Source organism: Ptychodera flava, chromosome 10 (genome assembly GCF_041260155.1).
Source record: "Ptychodera flava strain L36383 chromosome 10, AS_Pfla_20210202, whole genome shotgun sequence".
Lineage (NCBI taxonomy): Eukaryota > Metazoa > Hemichordata > Enteropneusta > Ptychoderidae > Ptychodera > Ptychodera flava.
Genome location: NC_091937.1, coordinates 7,585,807 through 7,609,169, shown reverse-complemented (window position 1 = coordinate 7,609,169; position 23,363 = coordinate 7,585,807). Strand labels below are relative to the sequence as shown.

At 37.7% G+C, this 23,363-nt stretch overlaps 1 long non-coding RNA gene across 2 annotated transcripts; it reads right to left on the bottom strand.

Moving 5' to 3' along the window:
- Positions 1–14,030: 14,030 nt before the first annotated feature.
- LOC139141879 (uncharacterized) lies at positions 14,031–23,121 on the bottom strand. Of its 2 annotated transcripts, none has more exons than XR_011554267.1 (5): positions 22,667–23,121; positions 18,808–18,923; positions 17,509–17,761; positions 14,955–15,097; positions 14,031–14,348 (listed from the first exon to the last, which is right to left on the bottom strand). It is a non-coding gene; the product is annotated as an uncharacterized lncRNA (long non-coding RNA). The 2 variants fall into 2 exon arrangements; XR_011554266.1 differs by having other exon boundaries at positions 14,032–14,348; positions 17,509–17,765; positions 22,667–23,118.
- Between the last annotated feature and the right edge of the window lie 242 nt (positions 23,122–23,363).

Sequence of the window (23,363 nt, the reverse complement as noted above, 5' to 3'; positions counted from 1 at the left end):
AGTAAAATTTTGTGAAAATTGGAGAGGGGGTGTAGCGGACGTAACGAAGTGTAGCGAGGTGTTAGGGGCTGTAAGATGGTCACTTTTTACTCGCCAGAGAGACACCCATCTTGTAGCGTAGTTAAGAACGTGTAGCGAGGTGTAACCAAGTCTAGGAGTAAAATTTTGTGAAAATTGGAGAAGGGGGTGTAGCGGACGTAACGAAGTGTAGCGAGGTGTAATAGGCTGTAAGATGGTCACTTTTTACTCGCCAGAGAGACACCCATCTTGTAGCGTAGTTAAGAACGTGTAGCGAGGTGTAACCAAGTGTAGGAGTAAAATTTTGTGAAAATTGGAGAAGGGGGTGTAGCGGACGTAACGAAGTGTAGCGAGGTGTAATAGGCTGTAAGATGGTCACTTTTTACTCGCCAGAGAGACACCCATCCTTGTAGCGTAGTTAAGAACGTGTAGCGAGGTGTAACCAAGTCTAGGAGCCTAAAATTTTGTGAAAATTGGAGAAGGGGGTGTAGCGGACGTAACGAAGTGTAGCGAGGTGTTAGGGGCTGTAAGATGGTCACTTTTTACTCGCCAGAGAGACACCCATCTTGTAGCGTAGTTAAGAACGTGTAGCGAGGTGTAACCAAGTCTAGGAGTAAAATTTTGTGAAAATTGGAGAAGGGGGTGTAGCGGACGTAACGAAGTGTAGCGAGGTGTTAGGCTGTAAGATGGTCACTTTTTACTCGCCAGAGAGACACCCATCTTGTAGCGTAGTTAAGAACGTGTAGCGAGGTGTAACCAAGTGTAGGAGTAAAATTTTGTGAAAATTGGAGAAGGGGGTGTAGCGGACGTAACGAAGTGTAGCGAGGTGTAAAGGGCTGTAAGATGGTCACTTTTTACTCGCCAGAGAGACACCAATCTTGTAGCGTAGTTAAGAACGTGTAGCGAGGTGTAACCAAGTCTAGGAGTAAAATTTGTGAAAATTGGAGAAGGGGGTGTAGCGAACGTAACGAAGTGTAGCGAGGTGTAAGGGGCTGTAAGATGGTCACTTCATTGAGGGAGAGGGGGTTTAAGAATGTAGCTGCGTTTTCATGATGTTAATTCAAGTAATACAACAAAAAGTTACAGAGTGTTGTTAAAAATGTTTACAAAATTACTCGAACATATTTAATTTGAAAAATTGTCACTTGTATAGTGCCCTGTAGCCTCTATAGAGAACCTTTCAGATTATTCAAATAACAGAAAATTCCCCAAAACGTCATTCTTTCTTCTTCGACCTAAACCCTCGATCTTAGGTAAATTCTGTAACCTTCGTACGGAGCTATTTAACCTCTCGAAGGCATGGCACTGTGAAGCTCACCGAGCACTCGCACATGCGTAATTATTAACAAAAACACTTCATATAGTACGCAAATACAAACACAGCAACTAACTTATACATCGGTAAATTGTGAAATAGATAGCCTTCCGACTGTAAGTGCATAAATTGGTTCTTAAGTATCGATGCCCTTACATTATCAGGAAGAGCATTTTCAATAAGGCATATTTTTGTCAGAAAACACTGATAGTTTCATCAAAATTTGTGACATAGAGCAGCTTTTGAAAAGGATATTATTGTATTATTGCTCTGTGACAGTGATTAACTTGAAGAGGATAAAATCATCAAAGTAAACCGCGTATTTAAAGAAATGGCGTCTTTATCAAGAACAACAAGTGGAACTGAATTAAAGCGCAGTGGTCGTCGCACTGCGCATGCTCCTGAGGGGTCCCCCCCCCCCCCCCCCTGTTGACAACATATCCGAGAATGCCGCATGAGGTTACGGGTTGATTATTATGTTTGCGATATTGTCGATAATATGGCGGCTGATTTGTCACAAGCATACCACCTTTCCAAATCTAACACGCAATAAAAGGTCAATTAATCTGAGTTAAATATCTTCTGAATATTGAACAGTAATTACACGCTGGATTGAGATCACATTTGATCATGATTTCCTTGAATCAGTTGAACGGGCCTCGCTCGAGCCATGGAGCTGAGTGTATGTCAACGCGGTGACCTTCTCCATTATCGAAGCAACAACACCTCCCTTGTGCTGCTCTGGCTTGCCGATCATGGTCTTGAGTGTAATATTTGTGTTTAGGCATTGTGCTTGTTCCTGGTCTTCATATATATACAATGTTGATCATTTTAGTGATGCATTTTTACTGTGCTGTACATAGCATTGTGTACAACCAGCGTGACCGCGTGATCAAACCCATTTGTTCACTGTGACTGCGTGCAGTAAACTCGGCGACATAATGTGCAGAGTGTCTCAATGTTCGTAGCCTTACATGAGTTCATAGATAGAAATACACCACTGAAGTTCGTTTCCGATCTCAATATTTTACTATTGCATGATGTTGAGTCTTACAAAGGCGTTAACAAAGTGAGGGACCGCCCCCATCTCACTCCAATTGAAGTTGGCAAGACTTCTGTTTACAAACATTTATGTTTATCAACAAAAAAATCGCGCACGGGCAGCGCGACGACCACTGCGCTTTAAATTTCCTAAATACCACTCATACGTCATGAATCGGCTCTTCAATATATTTCATTTGCAATTTACTCAAACAATGACGATGAGAATGCAACATCGACGATGGACAGAGAGACAGACACTGAACAAATTAGGAAAATACATGTACAGCTGTTTTGCAGTAAAACAACGAAAACATCAAGAAGCCTCAGATCAGAGTGCCATGCACCAAAAGATGAAACTTCTCTATAAAATCATAAACATTGCGGAAGGTGGTACACGGATCGGTATTAGCTGTTCAGTGTTTCCTTACCTGCTCAGTGTCTGTTTTCTCTGAAACAACAGCACTCAATAGCTTGAAATTTAATTTTGTACATGCAGGTTTGGTCTATGACAGTTTTTCTGAGATATTAATGTTATAGCTCAAGAATATGAAATTGAGTTCGAACAAGAAAAGAATTAATAAAAAAAGCCAAAACTACCCGACCAAGATTTGTTTACATTTTCCCAAAATATAGCCTTACTGGGTGGCAAACCTAAGTTGTTTAAGGAAAAGCCAAGTTGATCAATTGGTATACAAATAAACATAGGGAGTGATCGCTCTATGACTTTAAAATTTTGTCATTTATTTTTATGTTGTTGTTGTGCTAGTTTGCTGAACCAAGTTGATGACATAACTAATAGGCAATGGTTCTACTCCGGAATAAAAAGGACGCGATGTGTTCTACAGACTCAGTACGCCCAAATAATCACGTGATGCCGGTACAAACAAGCCCACATGTGTACTAACGCGTATGGAAATACACGCACGTCTATGCGCGTTTGCGCACATGGCTTTGTTTGTACCGTGGTCGATTCGAATTCCGGGTTTGGCCTATTGTACAAACATAATCCTAATAGTAATAAAAAATTCTAAAATAAGAAAGTATTTTCGTCGTATGAGCAAACTGTCGTTGCAAACAGCATTTTCATCTTTTTGGTCCAAAAAATTTAGTTTGATCCTGAAAGGGGCTGAAAACATACTCAATTCCGTACAACTTGAAATTATAAAGGTGGGTTGATCATGTCAAATGAGGGAATGGAAGGGATAGGAACAGGAATACCCGTGGTGTGCCGAATATGACTCCGTTCTACGACTAGGGCGATGTTCGGCCTCTGAAATAAACCATTCCATAGACAGATTGAAATATATGTGAGATGACAACTTTCACACCTCGGGTAGCATTCATTGATTAACCGATCGACCGGTAAGTATAGGGTTGACCAGCTTCTTTGATAATGAGTCATGCTGTCGAGCGTCTGCAATGTCGCATTTGTCGTAGAAAAGGCGATACAATCTATACAAATAGAAAAAAGAAATTAGGCTAATCATCAATTTTCAAACGTTTCTTCACGTTGATGAAGCGCGCTTTGGCCCTTTTCGAAATGAACAAGTTTTCAACGCCGGTGAAACTATGAGAAATTGGTAAAAACTCTTGTGAAGATGGTACTTTGCGGACAGTCAGTATTTTCATATACAAATGTCATTGTAAATGATAGTTATCTTAGAAAAGTGTCTATTTTCATTGATGTTAGGTAACTTGTGTGATGCCGATCACCTTTCAAAACTGCAGGTGGGAATGGCGACTGCAACCTTATTTCCAATTTGCCATTTTCCGACTTCCTATTTGAGTTTAGGAGTGGTCTATGCTAAGAAGAGGCGGAGCACGAGACGAGTTATCATGACAACTAGATTGATGTCTAAGCATTCCGCGAATATTACGATTAAGCTAATCACAATTTCATGAATGTTTCATCGTTACATTCCTGGCACTTCGCCACCTAATTATGAATCAGCCTATTCCCGACAGTGTACATATTTGGAAGTATATCCGATATAAATGAAAGGATTGACATGATTTGAATTGTTCATTTTCGCCACCGGTATGCTCATGCAACTTCTCCGGTGCAAATTAATATATGAAGTTGATCAACGGACCGCGCTCTATCATTTCGTTTAAAATACTAGCGCTCCTTTCGTACCTTATTACTGTGATGAGGGAACTAATAAATTGTACATATTTTAGAAATATATTTTTTACTATAACCCAAATGGGATTCGAACCCCCACACACTCACGGCAACATCGCCTAGCTGCTAGGCCTCACACAAAACCAGTCGGCTACCGTTTCCAAGAACATTAATTTAAATAATTTTATTCAGCCACAGGAAGTTTTTCCTATATCTTGAAATGCCATGACGGTCAAGATATTTAACATCGGGACTGTAAAGATGTTCACCTTGACTGAGTTCCTGCTGCTCCTCCCGGTTTACGTTGAACCGTTGGCTGTCGAAATTGAGATGCCAACACTCCGCTGTTATCATCTGCTGAGCCGTAATATCCACTAAAAAATCAAATCTGCGAAAGTTGAAACATTAATTGACTTGCGGGAGGTCAGACTTGTAGTCAAAACGAATGACACCACACTAGATCCAAGCACACCTGATAGCCACCACACTGGTTGATAATATTAGTGATATATGTCAACGTCACTGTTTGGTTCATTGTTTTGATTGATTTCGAGGTGTCCATTATTTACGTTCCGAGGGAATTCCAGTAGACCACGCCTAAACTCTAATAGAAATTAGGATATGGTTGACTTTTGGAAAGTAAGAAAATAATCAGGTGTTAGCTAAGCAGCATTTTGAAAAAGATATGATTTTCAAATATTGAATGAAGTTTTCCAAGCAAAATTCTGATTTGCCGCAATGTACCATCCTCACCAGTCCTTTTCCCTATTTCTCACACTTTAACTTGTGGCAAAATTTAATATATTTAGAAAAAGGCTGAAATGCTCTTCATCTGCTCGCCTAAAATATTTTAAATTAAATTTTGATAATTACCCTTCATTTTATTTTTTAATTGAATAGCTACATTAGAAAATGAACTCACTGCAAAGTTCCACGGATTCGATACTCGGCGCGCTTGCCCTTTTTCTTTCTTTCGTTTAACACGATACACAGTAAACCGGCCGTTACAATTTCATTTGCACTTTTAAATGGTTTTCAAACCTATACACTCAGAGTCTAGTCTTGCGTTTAGCCGAGCGTTGTCAGTGGGTTAGAAAAACGAAGTATGTCTCCGTTCTTTCGAGTTGACAAGCAACCTTGCTATTTTAGTTGTACAATAAAACGGCTTTTGTTCCGTTTTTTCATGTAAGATTTACACCTTCAGATACGCATCGTGTGTAAGGGATAAGGCGAATATAATATTTCGTTTCTTGCGTTATTCAAGTTGGAGGATATGGCCCCAATGTTTTCGCCCATAAAAGCGTCAATGTTTCTGTAACGTTGGCTCAAGCAACGAGTTTTCATTCATCTGTTCAACTGTCAGGACTCAATGGGTTTATTTATAGAATGAAATGCGTCTATTTCCTTTGTAAATTCATGGAACCTCACTTGAGATTATTCTTGTTACAGAAGAGGAATAGGAGAAAGATGGACTAATGCAACTTTTAATTTCCTACTGTACTTATTTATTGTTGTACTGTTACAGTATGGGAAATAAACGACGTACTGTTATACAAACTTGAGAAGAGAGCTGGGAGGGTTATATTGGTAGTACATGTTACGGTGTCTTCTCGCTTCCTTCTTTCACGTCAATGGGCTATCTATGGATTTACTTATTAATTATTTTGTCGCTGTTCAGACATTTAAAATAATGAATGGTTTTTCACCTGATTATTTACAGTTTCCGCGTTTTTAGATGTATCATTTCAATACTCGAAGTTCTGGCAACGCTGATTTGTACATTCCAACTTTTCAGACAGCAGCTAGATATGTAGTTTGTACTTCTACAATTGGATATAGTATTCCTTCGTCTATGTAGGAATACCGAAAGTTTGCCACAGTTCAAAGCGCAGTTACGTAGTTTTGTAAATGATAAGTTTAAGAAAAAGGCTTCGATTAGATTTCATTTGTTATTGTTAACTTTTGTATTTTATATTAAATAAAGTCAAATTTTGTATTTTCCTTATTTTTGCACTCGGAAGTCTCTGATGTAAATTATGATTTCAAATGGCAGAAATGTAAAATATGTAACTATTTACAACCTTGATACACATAAACATCGATCTCGTCATCCCTAGAGAGAGAGAGAGAGAGAGAGAGAGAGAGAGAGAGAGAGAGAGAGAGAGAGAGAGAGAATTGAAAAGCCTATGGAATGTACTTGTTGGAGACCAAACCTGCTAAAATCACCTTCAGCTTTGCTATTTCAATACCAAATACAGTTTTAAATTACCATAGAAAATGCTTACTAAATAACCACATTGTATACTCTATGTTCCTGAAGGTATAAAATAAGAACAAGTTTTTTCACAGTATTTATTAATTTTGTTCACGTCATCACAATCTGAATATATAATGGTACTGAACTCAATGGAACTTCATGCCAAATTTCAACCAGCATCGGAAGTGATTGTTGTAGGGATATTTTTACCAAGATCGACAAAGAAAAATAATAAAAATATCAGAATTGTTTATCTCATTCTAACATGCAATGTATGTATGACAACATTTGTAGGGATTTACAAACCTAATTTCCAATCAATACAAGGAACTATTTCTGTATTTTTTCCCGTCAAAAATTCCGAAAAAAACTTCACAAAACACAAATTGAAGATATTTCTCTGAAGCTAGAGCCTCTTATGTTATATAGAGAACTTTTTGTGACATATGTGTTGATGAAGGAGGACATCTTTGACAACCATGCCAGGCTAGCCTGACCAAAAATGGCAAAAATAGCTGCAAAAATACTGATTACATATGTCATCATAATTTTGACATATTAAAATAATCGCAATCATACCAATCCAAGATCATCCATGGGAATATGTCTACTGAATATCAAAGTTATCAGACGAGTACTTTTTGAGAAACAATTATTTAAACCAAAAATGACAAAAATTTTCCCCAAAATACAAAATTGTGGATATCATCAGACTTTCAATACATCACATTTCGATTAAGCTTATGAACCATTATACCAAATATCAAAGCTATCATATGAGTAGTTTTTTGACCAAAAATTTTGAGAAAATGCCCAAATATTACCAACAAGAGAATTTCACTACAATTTGGATAAACTTGACTATAGTCATCCAATGGAACATGGATACCAACTTTCAAAGCAATCGGACAAGCCGTCTCAGGGAAATTTTTTTGACTAAACACTGAAAAAAAGCAAGTCATTGACAATGACATAGTCCCCACTTGTAATAGGAGTATTAGTCTTGATGGGGCAGGGAAATGTGGTCATTAAGAAGTATCACTGGAGTGTATATGTTGAGATCTATGGGCACATAGGTCTATGTCGTTGTTCCCAATTTGAAACACATGAGGCATGTCTAAGTTGTGGTTCTAAATCGGGAAAAAAGATCAGACCTCTAGCTGTATTGGCCAGCCAAGAATGGCATATGTGCATAATAAATGAGGTACAAGATGTGACATCTGAAGGTCTAACATCCTATCAAAATTGGAGGGTATAGAACTTGTATATATATATATATATATATATATATATATATATATATATATATATATATATATATATATATATAAATATGTAATCAAGGTCAAAGGTCATCGAGGTCACGTGACATTTTCAAAAAAAATTGTATTGCTAATTAATCCCTACATACCAAAAATCAGACCTCTAGCTCTATTCGCTTGCCCAGAATTAGATATGTGCATAATTAATGAGGTACAGTATGTGCCGTCATAAGGTCTCCCATCATACCAAATATGAAGGGTGTACCACGTGTGGTTACTGAGTTATGGACAAATATGTATATTCAGGTCAAAGGTCATTGAGGTCACATGACATTTTGTCAAAAAAATTGTATTGCTAAGTTATCCCTTTATACCAAAAATCAGACATCCAGCTCTATTGGCTCGCTCAAAATTAGATATGCACATAATTAATGAGGTACAATAGGTGGCGTCATAAGGTGTCCCATCACACCATATATGAAGGGTGTAGCACTTGTGGTTACTACGTTATGGACAAATATGTATATTTCAGGTCAAAGGTCACTGAGGTCACGTGACATTTTGTCAAAATATCCGAGATAACTGCGTGAACGGATGGACGAACAGATGGAGGAACGGACTGACATGACCCAATCTATAAGCCCCCTTGACTTCATCCAGGGGGACTAAAAACTGTGTCACTCCATCCTTTTTGCAATATGAATACGATGAGAAATGGAGTTTTAAACAAAAAAGTCCTCTAACACGGCCAAATTTGATCGCATTGTGAAACAAATCGACGTGCATCTGTATGGGGTAGGGTACTGTCCTTGTGCAAAGTTTGAAAGAAATTGACCAGGGCATGTCTGAGATATCTGCGTTAACAGACGGACGCACAGACGGACGGACGGACGCACTGACAGACTGACGGACAGACATGACCCAATCTAAAAGTCCCCCGGACTTCGTCCGTGGGGACTAATAACCCCCAAAAATGCAAACATACATATTTCACCTCAATTTGTACACTCCTTACTCTGTAACTTACTTAGTATACCTAAAGGAACCTGCGTACACCACGTTTCAACCCAATATGACCTAAGGTTACAGAGTTTTAGCAAGCTGCCGCATTTTTCCTTTATTCCCCTAATTTGCATATTTTGGCACTGACATTTGAACATATTCTCAACTACACCCCGGTGCACCTGTACTTGAAATGCTAAGATGGTAGGTGCTGCGGTTTAGGAGTTTCTAATCTTAATTGACATACATACAACACACACACACGCACACACACACGCACGCACCCAAACACACATACAGACATACATACATACTTACATACACAGATATGCAAATGAACTGATTCATCTTATAAGATAGCCTCTCACTGATTTTGTACATATACCAAATGTGAGGTAAAAATGTTTCTGTTTCCTGAAAACCATGGCTTTCTGAAAATCTTAGAGAAATTGCAATAAATTTGCCTGTTTCCATTGAAAAATTCAACAAGTGAAATTCCACACTGAAAGATCTACATCTGTACATCATTTTTTAGGAACTGTGCTGTGACGTGTTATCAAATTTGATGCAGTATTTCTTAACGTATTACGCTTATAAGTAAATTTCATTAAATATGCAAATTAGACCTTAATTATCATGATACTGATAAATGTCTTTGCACACTATTACAGGACTAGATTTTGTAAACTTTGCAGAATTTCTATACACATCTTAATTATGAAAATTCATCAAATATGCAAATTAGCAATTAATTGACTTAACACTGCTAAATGCCATTGCACACTATGGTGGTCCTGGGAGATCAACATCTGTACCACATTAGTCAAATTTGATGCAGGATTCCTTACATTACACTTATCATAAATATTCATTAAATATGCAAATTTGCAATAAATTGACAAAATACTGATGTAAATCTTTGTCTGTTATCAGAGTTGTGTGACAACACCAGTACTAAATTTCATCACCATCTTTCTAGAAACCTAGCTTTTTCAAAATTCACTAATCATGCAATTTAGTACTAATTATTCACGCCACGCCAAAAACAATGGTTTTGCATATGTATTTCATAGTTTTATGTCCTTGTACCAAGTATGAAAAGAATTGGCTCAGGCATGTCTGAGATACCTGCATGCACAAATGCACAGACTCATGCAACCATAAGTCCCTCACTGAACTTACCTCCGTGGGGACTAAATGTGTGTACACAATGCAACAAGACCTCTAATATTGATATTTCTTTGAAAAAATATCATATAGAAAATGTATTTTTACTGTACATAGAAAGATAACTGATATTTTTTTTGGAGAATATACATTTTCATGACACGTAAACGTTTACTTAAATTTTTCTTGAAAACATTAATGCTTTCTATGATAAAATATGCATAATATCTCTGACACATTGAAATTGGTGGGATTCAAGATTGATCAACTTGCCATTTGGCACAGTGTATGAATGTGATATTCAAGATGGCTTACATCTATTTGAATAATACATGACAATACATTTTAAAAAACACTAGAGAAATTAACACATACCCGTAGATCATCCTACGATATGACAGAGACAGAAATACATGTTATGCTGTATAAAAGCTTGTTAGGAGGTTTATTTACCATTAAAATATCTGTATTACATTGTAAAAGAGTGATACACAATCAACCAAGTGTTCTTACATATGCAGGCCTTGGAAAAAACTAACATATATTTTCCTTAATTACAAAGGTTACAAATGCAATGTAATTTGAACTACTGGAGGAATCAATTAAATCTTACATACGTGAGGAAGTTTCAAGTATACATGTACATCAGTGTACAGCTGATACAATGTCAATCCTGCCAATTGGGGATGAGATCATTATCCCATGTAAATCAGCATGCAGTATTGTGATAAAAGTCTTTACTGTGTAACAAGAGAATTTCACAATACACAGCTTTAATACTTGGCTGCATATTTTTACAGGCATACCAATGGGAACATAAAGCCTAAGACTGACCATTGTACATAATCTGAAATATTCTGAGGAAAATGATGCATCATACCTATAGCTGCATAAAACAGGTTCACAAAGTTTTCTATTCTCAAATATGTTGCTTTTAACCAACTGAACTGGGGTCCACTAGACCTATTCAAAGTATTGGTTGTTATGTTGTAAAGTTGGTTGTAAAGTGACCTAGTGACTGACAGAGCCCTGCTGTGGAGTCCAGAGAATAACTATGTGTGACAAATTTGTTGGTATAGTACCTGTCGGTTTCAGTGAGTGTTTTTCCAAGGATTTGGAAAGGTGGGACACTGTGATCTATGATGGTTAAATGGGGGGGGGGGGGGGTCACTGAGTGAGTGAAGCACAGCAAAGTCACTGAGGAAGAAATGTAGTGGAGGGCTTTTTCCAATTGACAATTGATGTCATGAATACATTCATTTCTAAACAACATGGAAACTGTCTTTTAATGGTTTGTGACATATTGGTAGCATTAAAAGTTCTCATTTGTAAGCAAGTGAATGGCAGCGGATAGAGCTCAACTAGTACTGTGTTATGTAGAGTGTAGAGACTATTTCTGACACTTATTGATGAAGAGGGTGGAAATCTTTGCTAGCTCATTTCAGGACAGCTGTAAAAATTCACAATGTCACATTAAGATCATCCCTAAGAACATGTCTGCCAAATATCAAAGCTATCAGATGAGTAACTTTTGAAACACAAATATTTTGAACAAAAATGGCAAAAATTGACCAAAAAATACGAAAATTGAAGATTTCATCAAATTTCAATATATCACACTAAGACAACCCCTAGGAACCTGTATACCTAATATCAAAGGCATCAGACAAGTACTTTTTGAGAAACACATTTTTTGACCAAAAATGGCAAAAAATAGCACCAAAAAACAAAATTGCAGATTTCGTCATATATTCAATATATCATATTAAGTTTATCTGTAGGAACCTGTATACCAAATATCAAAGCTGTCAGATGAGCGGTTTTGATGAAATAAAGTTTTGACCAAAATGACAAAAAAATTCCTTAAAAATACAGATTTGCACATATCATCACAATTTGAACAAATCTAAGTTGGGCTATCCCTTGGGATCTGTATATTAAATAATAAAGCTGTCTGACCAGCGGTTATGAAGAAGAAGATTTTTACCAAAAACGCCTTTTTGGCACTAATTTGGATATTTTCAACAAGATCAAAAAATTGAAAAAATCGGTTTCTCAAAATCATATAAATCATCTACACAACAAATATCAAATCAGTAAGTATGGCGGTTCTCAAGATATTTGAGAGGACGGACGCCTCACAATTAGACATACATACATACATAAAAGACAGACGCCGGACGGATACCCATCCCAATAGCTTCTATAGACTATAGTAGCTAAAAATAAGCTCATTCACACTAACTGCAGAGCTAAAATAGAATTTAATCATTTGATTCCATGTCTGTTCTTTTTAAAGTTATATTCCTTGAATACAAGTAAACAAGTACTGATAACATATATACTTGTAAATATCTATTTTTCATAAGCTTGTCAGACTGCTAAAGGTGTGCTTGTGATTTTCTGATAACATGAATTTTTACTTATTGCAAGCAATAGTTTTGATCTCCAAAGCAAGTTTCAGATGTAGTTTTGAGCTTTTGCTCTTGATAATGGAATGGGACTTCATGTACTGTATTCACGAGTTAGTCCAATTTGCAATAATCTGCAACATAAATCTCTGTACCCTGTCCACAAGTTGACATTGCCTGAAATCCATATCGCACAAGCTTGAAGATATATCTCCTTGGAAATCTCTTGTTTACAGCCGGGGGGGGGGGGGGGGGGGGGGGGATCAGAGGAATGTGAAGGGGGTCACTCAAAATATTGATAAGGGGGGGGGGGGTTACTCAAAATGTGAGAGAAAGAAGGTGCAAAATGTATTGAAACATGTACCTCTCAGATTGCACCACTTCACACATCAATTTCTACAAATTTTTACTCAGTAAAATTACACATTGAAACACCCCTGAGATTACGCCAAACTGCACCAATGCACACTACAATTTCTCAAATTTTTCCATGCAAGGGAGAGGAGCAAGCCCATCGGACACTTTCCCCATCAGCCTTCCGCATGTTCTTCAATCAGTACTTTCAAAGTCTACCCTATCAGATATCCCAGTGAGGACCCTGTTATGATACCCATCCATATTAAACAATACTGTATGTAGTTGTATACTGGTTATAGTGTGACCTTTGACATCTATGTTTTGTTGTTGTGACTTTGAATTTCATTTTGTTGGTTTCACCTTTTTCAACCGTCATGAGATAACCAATGATTATCTAGCAGGGTACACTAGGATTTGAATGGTCTTTACTATTGCTGTATTTATGTAAATTATAGAAATACATGTATTGAAATTTAAGTTTTCAAAAGTGAGTGTGGGGGGGGGGGGTCAGTCAAAATTTCCATGTAAGAGAAAGGGGTTACTCAAATTCATCATGGTTTGGGGGGGGGGGGCGGGTACTTGAAATTTTAGAGTTTCCGACAAAATTCCTCCAACATCCCCCCCCCCCCCCCCCCCCCCCCCCCCCCCAGGCTGTAAATAATGACAGCTCCCAATGAAATTTGGGCTGCAGTGTAGCTGTATCTTTTGATGAATTTTTCACAATTTTTTTAATATCAACTCTAGTTTCTTGTTCTTCTTCTGAAAGCTTACTGGGAAACAAAGTACCTATATATATCATACATGTGCACATTGCAATGTTATTGACCAGTATATGTAAATCTGGGTCCTGATTGACATGTACACCTCTGGAGCAGAAAAAGTGATAATGGAATGTTTATAAACAATCATCACAAGTGACAATTACCTACAGGTTTGTTATTATTACAGAGATCACCATGATACTGAGGGGAGGCATGAAATAATAATTGTGTTTTCTCAGTGCTCTGAAAGTTGAATTTTTCCTCTCTTTGAGCTGGACTACCTAAACAGTTCAGTGTACAAGCTGCAATATGATGATGCTTAGTATGCGGGTTATATCTGTTAAGTTGCCCACTGTTTGTCTGTGGTAGGTGTAGTGGCCTTTAGGAGTTTTTGATCCTAACATACATGTACATACAATCTGTGTGCTGAGCAGTGTAAGGGTTCACGTCTGTCCACCATACTGACTAATAGGAAATCCTCTACCAATGGAGGTGCAATCCCACTGTCTTCATCTTGAGAAAACTGTCCCTGGTAGCTGGTTCCTTTCTTTGCGTGGTAAAATGCTGCCTTAAAGTCGGTTTTGGATTTATCTTGCTTCCTCTTCTGCATGGATATACACACCTGTTCCCTAACATAGTAATAATAATAAACTCATGGAAGACAATCATGGACCAATCATGGAACATAAAACATATAATTTCTCTTCACAAAAAGTTAGTTTATTTGTGTGTTAAATATCAAAGAATTCTTGTGTAAAAAAACAAATAAATTTATTTTCTCTCCGCTATATACATATTTCTCTAACGTAGACATCTCAACCACACCGTTTTCTTCTTGCTCAACCAATGTCCTGCTCAGTTTAAGAATGAGAATTGCTGTAACATGTATGCTGTGTATAGTATCTGGATGGATTAGTGTTAAGCTGATGCACCTACATAGTTGCTGCTGGCAATGTCAATTAAATACAGAAATGTATCAGTGAACCTGTGTTTCTAATTAGTATTCTTGTAATCGTAAACATGCTAGCTATATAAAGACAATTAAAATACAGAAATGTATCAGTGAACCTGTGTTTCTAATTAGTATTCTTGTAATTCGTAAACATGCTAGCTATATAAAGACAACTAATATAAAACACTTTGTGCAAGTTACAAGATACCAGTTCCAGCACATCTTTCAACAACCACTTGTGTATATATACTTGGGAGTAAGGACTGAAAAGGAAAAAACTTACCTGTTGTTTGATCATTTCCATTCATCTTTCATTGTAAATGTCATGGCAAAGTCCTATTCAAAGCCCTCCACTTTGTTCTTTACTGCTCTTTGTCAAGGCAATGGTATTTCTCATCCTTGACATTGCAGCATTCACTGCTGATCCTGAATTGTAAACAGATAGACTCATGATTACTAACTCTTTAAATGACAATGATAACCTGAATGATTAAAATACATTTGATGATGGGATGTTAATGAATTTCAAACACTCATAATGTCCTTAACCCTAATGATGATAAGCATTACACACATGTAAACATTCTAAATAAGATGACCCAGGTCTATCCACAATACAATTACTCAGCATCGCAGGTGACCCCGGTCAACCATCAACAAATACATGTACACGCTATGGAGATGATCCTGGGCAATCCAGAATACAAATACAGGTACACATTATTGAAGATGACCCAGGCCTATCCTGAATACAATTACAAATAAAGGTACAGTGTTTTTATTGAAGATGACCCAGGCCTTTCCTGAATACAATACAATAAAATACAGGTAAACATTAATTGTTGAAGATGACCCAGGCCTATCCTGAATACAATACAATAAAATACAGGTAAACATTAATTGTTGAAGATGACCCAGGCCTATCATGAATACAAATACAGATACACATTATTGAAGATGATACAGGCCTATCCTGAATACAATACAGGTACAGATTGTTTGTATTGATGATAGACATTGGTCATCTCCCATTATGTATTCTACATAGGCCTGAGTCAGCTTACATGTACATACTGTGTGCATGTATGCGTATTGTGGATTGGCCTAGGTCATCTTCCGTTGCATATATTATGTGTATTTTGGATATGTCTGTGCCATCTTCCATACCATGTGAATGCATTTGGATTGAGGATAGCCCTGGGACATATTCCATATCGTGTGCATGTAGGCCTGGGTCATCTTCCATACCGTGTACATGTATTTGTGGATAGGCAGCGGTCACCTTCTGTCATGATGTGTACCAGTACTGAGTAACACTGTATTGTGGATAGGCATAGGTCATAATATTTGCATGAAGATATTGCCCAGGATATTGTCCAGTTGAATGTTTACCATGCTGAACAACAAGCAGCACACTGCGACATGCTAAGTCGTGTTCGATTACAAGTAAGCAAAAACGATAATTGCACAGGTTGTCCGCAGAGTTGCAGGGTAAGACTAGTTACAAAAAATGAGTGTACCAGGAATAGTTTGCTGAATTTCCATGGCTAGTGTTTGAATAAGAGACGAATCAGTTTTTTTTTTCTGTAAGACATCAAGTGGCCATTATAGGAAAAAAATTGTGAGACTGGAACGAGAGTGACGCTTTCTCACAATTGGTGAGAATCTCTTAATTGCCATTCTCACTGCTATCGGTGAGAATAGTTTAATTCTCACCATTGAGCACTGAGAAATGCACTTCTTGATGAGATAATAGATTCTCACCGATGGGAATGGAAATTCTCTCTAAGCACTGTGAGAATGGTAATTTTTACAGTGAGAATCAACCAGACTAATCATTCACTGGTGAGAATCAACCAGACTCATTGTTCACTTGCGAGAATTAACCACATTGTTTCACACCAGTGAACAACAAGTCTGATTCTCACCAATGAATGGTGAGTCTGGTTCATTCTCAGCTTAAAAATTACCATTCTCACAGTGCTTAGTGAGAATTTCCATTCTAACTGGTGAGAATCTATTATCTCACCAAAGAGTACATTTCTCACTACTCATCGGTGAGAACTTTTGAATTCTCACTGGTAGCTGTGAGAATTGACAAGAGATTCTCACAAATTGCAGGAAAGCGTCACTTTCTCTCTCCAGTCTCGCAATTTATTCCTATACACCCAGTTTGATTTTGAAATTAAAGCATTCATTGTTTGGACTACCAATAGAAAGAGGCGACTGTTTACACCTAGTGTACAAAATGTGATTATCTGCAGTACACCTTCTCAAAGTGAACAGTTGGTTTAAAAATTAGACTCTGTGATTGGAGAACTGAAAGCACTTGATGACTGAGGCAGAAGGGAAAGGGTAGAAAGGAAACATCTTGAAGTTACCCTGTAAATAATGCAATACTTATGATACGTCTTGATACATTTACAAAAGTGCAAGTCACATAAGTGTGAAGCACACGGGAAATAAAATTTGTTGTGAATCCTATAAAGAAAGCAGTTTGTTCCATAAAAAAATAGTTGTTTATTTTCATTGCCACTAGCTATCTGTGGTTCAGGATGGTCCTACTTAAATTTGAAAATCACAAATGTCCCATGGACCTGGTAATGTATTACTTTGAATGGAAATGATTATGGGACCAGTTTAATGTCATATTGTTACTGTAGCAACTGATAGGACCTGAGTATACAGCTGTCAGTTGGCCAAAATCACAGATGAAATTATATGTAATTTGGATGGCTATAGTTCTAGCTAGTCAACGTTGGTCTCAATTAGCCAGAATGGCTTAGTGGTAAATTTAGCCAGTGGAAACACTGAACAGGATATATGTAAGTACAAACCTGTGCCACAGCAAGGACCCACTGCCTTAGGAAAGTAAATATATTGATGAAAAACTCCCTCAATTCCATGGGTTTTTGCACTGCATTGATGACAACACCACCATCTCTGTTCAGTGTTGGCTGTTTGCATAGCCACACACTGTGTATTTGCTTTGCAATGGAGGATGGTATTGTCACCATGTTGTTTTCACCAGGTTGTCAGACCAGTATCCAATGACAATGGGACGCACTGCCTCAGTAAGGGATCTCGAATCTGACTGGGTGAAAAGAAAACATTAACAAGGATGTAATGTAAATATTATCTCCTGCACATTGCTGAAATTACTTTACACATCAGTTCATCCTAAAACATGGCTTTTTATATTCATTAAGATAAGAAAACTTGATTGTTTATGACTTCTGTAATTTTAATTAAACCTTTCATCACTGGTATAACTTTGCACCAAACCCATTGTAATCACTGATGATTGTGCACCTTTTTAAAGAAAACTATAATGTAGGTCAAGACGTGCATTCAAGCAAGTAGCAATAAATTCATTTATACATTTATTTCAAGGGAAGACCTGGAACAGGCTCCATAAAATATACATAAAAATATGAATGCATGAAGTACAATAAAACAATAAACAACACACAACAAACTATGTGAAACTATTAAAAATATGTACAAATTTAGGCATGACATTCTGACCAGGCATCTGAAACTTTGACAAGATAATGTGTTGTCAATGGCAGGGTTGGAAATGCACACATCAAAGTAGCCATACATCTTTGAAGAGCCAAGTACCTAAAAACATTGAGTTTTATACTGTGAGTCTAAAAAACAGTGCGAGTTCTAGTATTTGTAGTTTACTGAGGAACATCAAAATAACATGAAACATGATTGGGGACAATCATACATATTATTAAAATATTCATATAAAAATATAGTATATAAAAACAATCTTCGATGATAAAGAGGCTAAAGGTTAAAACGCTTGCAGAATTCTTCATAATTATTTCAGCTGTTAGGATGCTATGTTTGAAACAAAGGAACTTCATGAATTTCATTTGCACTTGCTCAATTTTTTCCTGTTGATTTTTTGCCAAGGAGACTACAGTACAGACACATATTCTAAAATACTTACATGTATTATATAAGTTATGTACAGAGCGTCAAGGGAGTTGATGTTGAAGAAAGAACTACAACTCCGCCAAATATAACCGAGCATGCGAAAATCTTAACTGATAATGAACAAGATGTGCAGGAAATTAAAAATAAAAAATGACTAAAAATTTAAAACAAAAAACAAATCTTACCTGATGAAGGATTTGTAAAAGATCAGTTGTCAATCTTTTGATTCTTGTTCCTTCTACGTTCCACATACATATACCTCTGAGGCTTTACGACCAGGTTACATGAGGTATACTAACAGCTGTAGACAAATGTCAATGAATACAATTAGAATCTTGAGATAGTCCTATTTCTCACTGTCTGTACAATGGATACTCAACTTTATAATCATGGATATGTGTCAAAAGATTAGTAAAATCATATACTCATTCATTATGTATTACCATGCCACAAATACACAGTAATCATGGTTTGCTTTTATGTCCGTGAATATGAATAATAATGCTAACATTGAAACTTTTCAGCAAAAATGTAAATAGTCAATTGTACAACGATCATAATCAATCACAAAACAAAATGAAGTGCTTGTGGGCCAAATTATACACTTTTTAAAAAATCTCCAGATTTGCCAATTTTTAGGGTGGGCATGACTGTGCATCAATGCTTATTACATGCCTTGATGTGGGTGCAAATCAGTGAATTGATTTGAAAAGGAACATCCGGGGAGTTAGCGGGTCGGTGAACATAATGTACTGACCGGTTTTAATGGTTACCCGGGCAAGTGAAGCCCTTCAACGTTTTTAACATCCAAGTAGACACTTAATGATAGATGTAAATATACATGTGCACACTTCTATTTTGACTTTTGTTAAAATCCTTTCGATGCTGGTCGATAATGGTAAAATGTGTTTGAAAATGTCCTGCATATATACGCATGTAACTAAATGTGATACAGCATTTATAACCATGAAGATATTGTTGCCTGAATACATGGGTTTATGTGCCCTCGCAGCAGGTTGATAATATCATGGAAATAACAGACTCTGCTCTGACCATTAATATTTATCTATAGGCTTTGGCAAGACTGAAAGCCAAAATAAGCATGCTCGCCAAGCCTTGTTAATTTTGGACTTTCCTCTTGCCCTTGGCCATAAATTAATGATAATGGTCAGGGCTTCTCCCATTTTTTCTATTAATTTCATTTATTAAGGGTTAAAATAAGTGTGATAAGGCCATTTGTGTACAAGAAATTAAATTTTGGAATTTCAGCAAATGCACTTTCATGTATGTACACAAGGCTGCCAAAGGAACAAGGAACAATTTTTTTCCAATACAAAACTGACAACATTTTTGCACTCTTTAGACTTTCGCCAAGTCTGTGGGCATGTAAATATCAAAAATGAATACATTGAAGCAATGAACTTCGCAGACTGGCAGGCTAGGTGGTTGGCTGGTGCTCAGATAGTGGGGTGAATGCCATTCCCTACAGACTTGTGAACCTTGCAGGGTTTCAGTAGCTATAAATAACTCATATAACATCAGGTAATAAATATGCATGACTAATCTTAATCTTAATCAAGCATAATTTTCCAACTCATTTAAAGTTGGAATAGAGAAGAATAGTGAGTATAAATATGCTTTCAGAATTTTTAAAACAGTCTTGTGAATCTTTCTAAACATGGGGGATATTTTTGCCTTCCCTGGGGAATCGCAGCGGTACAATTACAGCGCTTGTCTTTTTAGTGTGGAGTTTCAGGGTTTAGCACACACGGTTTCTTGACTGTAACGTACAAGTTGTTGTACTCCGACACATAACATCAAAGGATGCGTCGATTGCCGCACGTTCTCTTATCATGCAGAATGTTACGGAGCTATAACACTGTAGCAGAACTTTTACCTAAGAGTGACAGTAATCTTTCCCGATACAGGCGTATGATTGGTTCAAACCTTCGCAGTCTCGGTCAAACACACCGGAAGACTATTCCATTTAACACCAAGGGATGTGATTTGCACTAAAGGGCGTGATTTTTACCGGGAATATTAAAATAGCCTAAATGCAAAAATTGAAACTATTTGTTATGAAATTGAACACTCACTCAGTGTAGCCAGGTTTGACTTCCATAACGGAAACCACCTGTGTATTCAGTGTTCATCAAAACTTGCACTTGAAAACTTGTTTCCGCCAACTTTGCTCTCTGAGAGCAGCGGCGCAGATAGGCAGGCACAGATTGAACTCATTGCAATAAACAAGCATGAGTCTAGTACGTACCAAGTCCAAGTCCAATACAGGTGAAAACGCAGACAATTTTACACAACCCTTTGGACTCGTACCACGATTCCTAATTAACAGACGTTTGCATGGATGTGGCTAAGAAGTTTGTGCACTGGCATCTCTGCTACACGAATAAAGTGCGCCGCGTACCGTGCGGGTAAATTTGACATATGTGTTTTGGTTATTTTTCATCGGGGGGGGGGGGGGGGGTCATCAAATTTTTCGTCTGACAAAGGGGGGGATCATCTTTTTTCACGAAAAATGCAGGGGGTCCATATTTTTTGAACACCGGCGACAAATTTCGACAAGATTTTGCCGGCCCCCAAGGCCGTAAAAACTGAACGGTCGCTAACGGAGGGCTTCTCAGATTTGATGGCTTCTATGAACTCAACTTCAACGTCCAGTAACACACTTTGTCGACCACGGCGATAGATTCTAGGGGATTTACTGAACCAGTCTTGCAAAAATGTACCCAAATCTTCTTTTAATAATAATACGGTCGTTGCTGCCAATCGCAATTCCTTCGCTGTTTGTACATATGATCCACGAGGTACAAAACCAGTCGCCTGATCACCACCTATCTCCTCTATTTCGTGAACTACTTATTGCCGGAGATCACTGCTGGTTGCCTTTCCACGGGTGTAGGTTCTTCCCCGTGTATTTTGCATTATTTCAATAGATTACTCCAAGGCGATAGCTATACGAAGATACGACGATCAAACGTGGGTCCTTTTCTGTTCAGACCGACAGTTGTGACCGTTAAAACAAATCGCTTAAATTTGCATGCAACAACACTGCACTGTGCGGCATTCTCAGACGAAGACAGAAATGAAAACGTGTCGTCTGTCTTGGATAAAATGTTGCATTTCCGTCTGGTATTTCTTTGTGTCGACCTGTAAACCTTGGCTGTGCCAAACAAAAAATCCGTGTGTGCCAAACCCTGAAACTCCACACTAAAATGACAAGCGCTGTACTTCATAATGAATCATGGTAATCTCCAGTCGTATGAAGTATCAGTAAATTTCACAATTGCAATCACCTTCCCTGATTTTTGTACCCATCACAGCTCTGCTCGGCTCCATACCCAAACCGGGTATTTGATTCCGCTCTTGCTGAAAATTGTAATTTTTCAATAACATTGTTTCCAGAGAATGTTATCGTAGGAATTATAACAAAAGATGATTCATTCACTGGCAATTTTTAGTAATTCTGGGTAAGAAATACATATATGATTGCAGAAGATGGCATAGAATACCAAGGATTCGACAATTTACAATAAGGGTATATGCAAGAAAGAATAACGGTAGAAAAACATTATTTTAGATTCAGCGGTGAGAATAAGAACAGATTCTCACTAATTGCGAGAAAGCGTCATTTTCTCGCTCGAGTCTCACAATTTTTCCCTATGATGCTGTACGTGTTTAGGCTTACAGACCACAGACGTTCTGTTGAGTGGATAGTTTGTAAAAGTGGAGTTTCCGCTACGTTCCGACGTTCTCCTCCGTAGCCTTATCACCATTTGAAGAAAAGGCTACAGAACAGAACGTCCGAACGTAGCATAAACTACACTTTTACAAACTACCCACTCAACAGAACGTCTGTGTTACAGACAAGCTGCAGTACAGTACTCAGTAGCTCGCGCTCGAGGTATTTGGGTCGGACGGCAAAACGTGACCTCGAGCCACTGTGCAGTTACACACACTGCCACACCAGCAGTGCCACGCAGAGCTAAAGCGGCAGCATACTGATACCATGGAGGTAGATATACTTACGTGGAAGAGAGGACTTCACCAGTCGACGAAAATACGTGATCATCAGCTGCTCCCCTACAATGGTGAGACTTGGCTGCAGTACGATGTACGGCTGAGTCGCCCCACGATGTAACAAACACAACTCATACGCGATCGCGTGGCCGCGCATTGAAGTGACTTGGGGATTCCTCGTACAGCCTCCGGTCACCTGGGTGACCCAGGCCTGGGGGTGACCGGGCGTTTGTGACAATAGGGCCGCTTTACACAGGCATATCCTTCCATGACAAGCAATCAAGTACGCCATTCATGGCTTTATTTTGACAATACATCAAAGAAACTCGATGTACAAATTTTACAGAATGCTTTATAAAATATAAACCAACACTCCTAACACATTACGCTTTCAAGTGTAGTGTTAATTTAGCTTCGCTACACTTCGCGACACTTGTTCTCATTTGCATACAACTTCCCACCTCCTTTCTTGAATTAGATGGTATTTTGTCTGCTTATACTCATCTAAAGCTTAAAAGTTTTACTGCAGTGGACGTGGAATAATTTTACTGATTATTTGCTTATTTTCGATTAATTTTAATAGTTTTAGGCATGTATTTGTCTTACATAATAAGAGTTATAAAATGTGTTGATTTTCTGACATTGAACTTCACAGAGGGATACGAGTGTAACCGCAGCTCGTCGATGTGATATTTGGAAGTTGCGA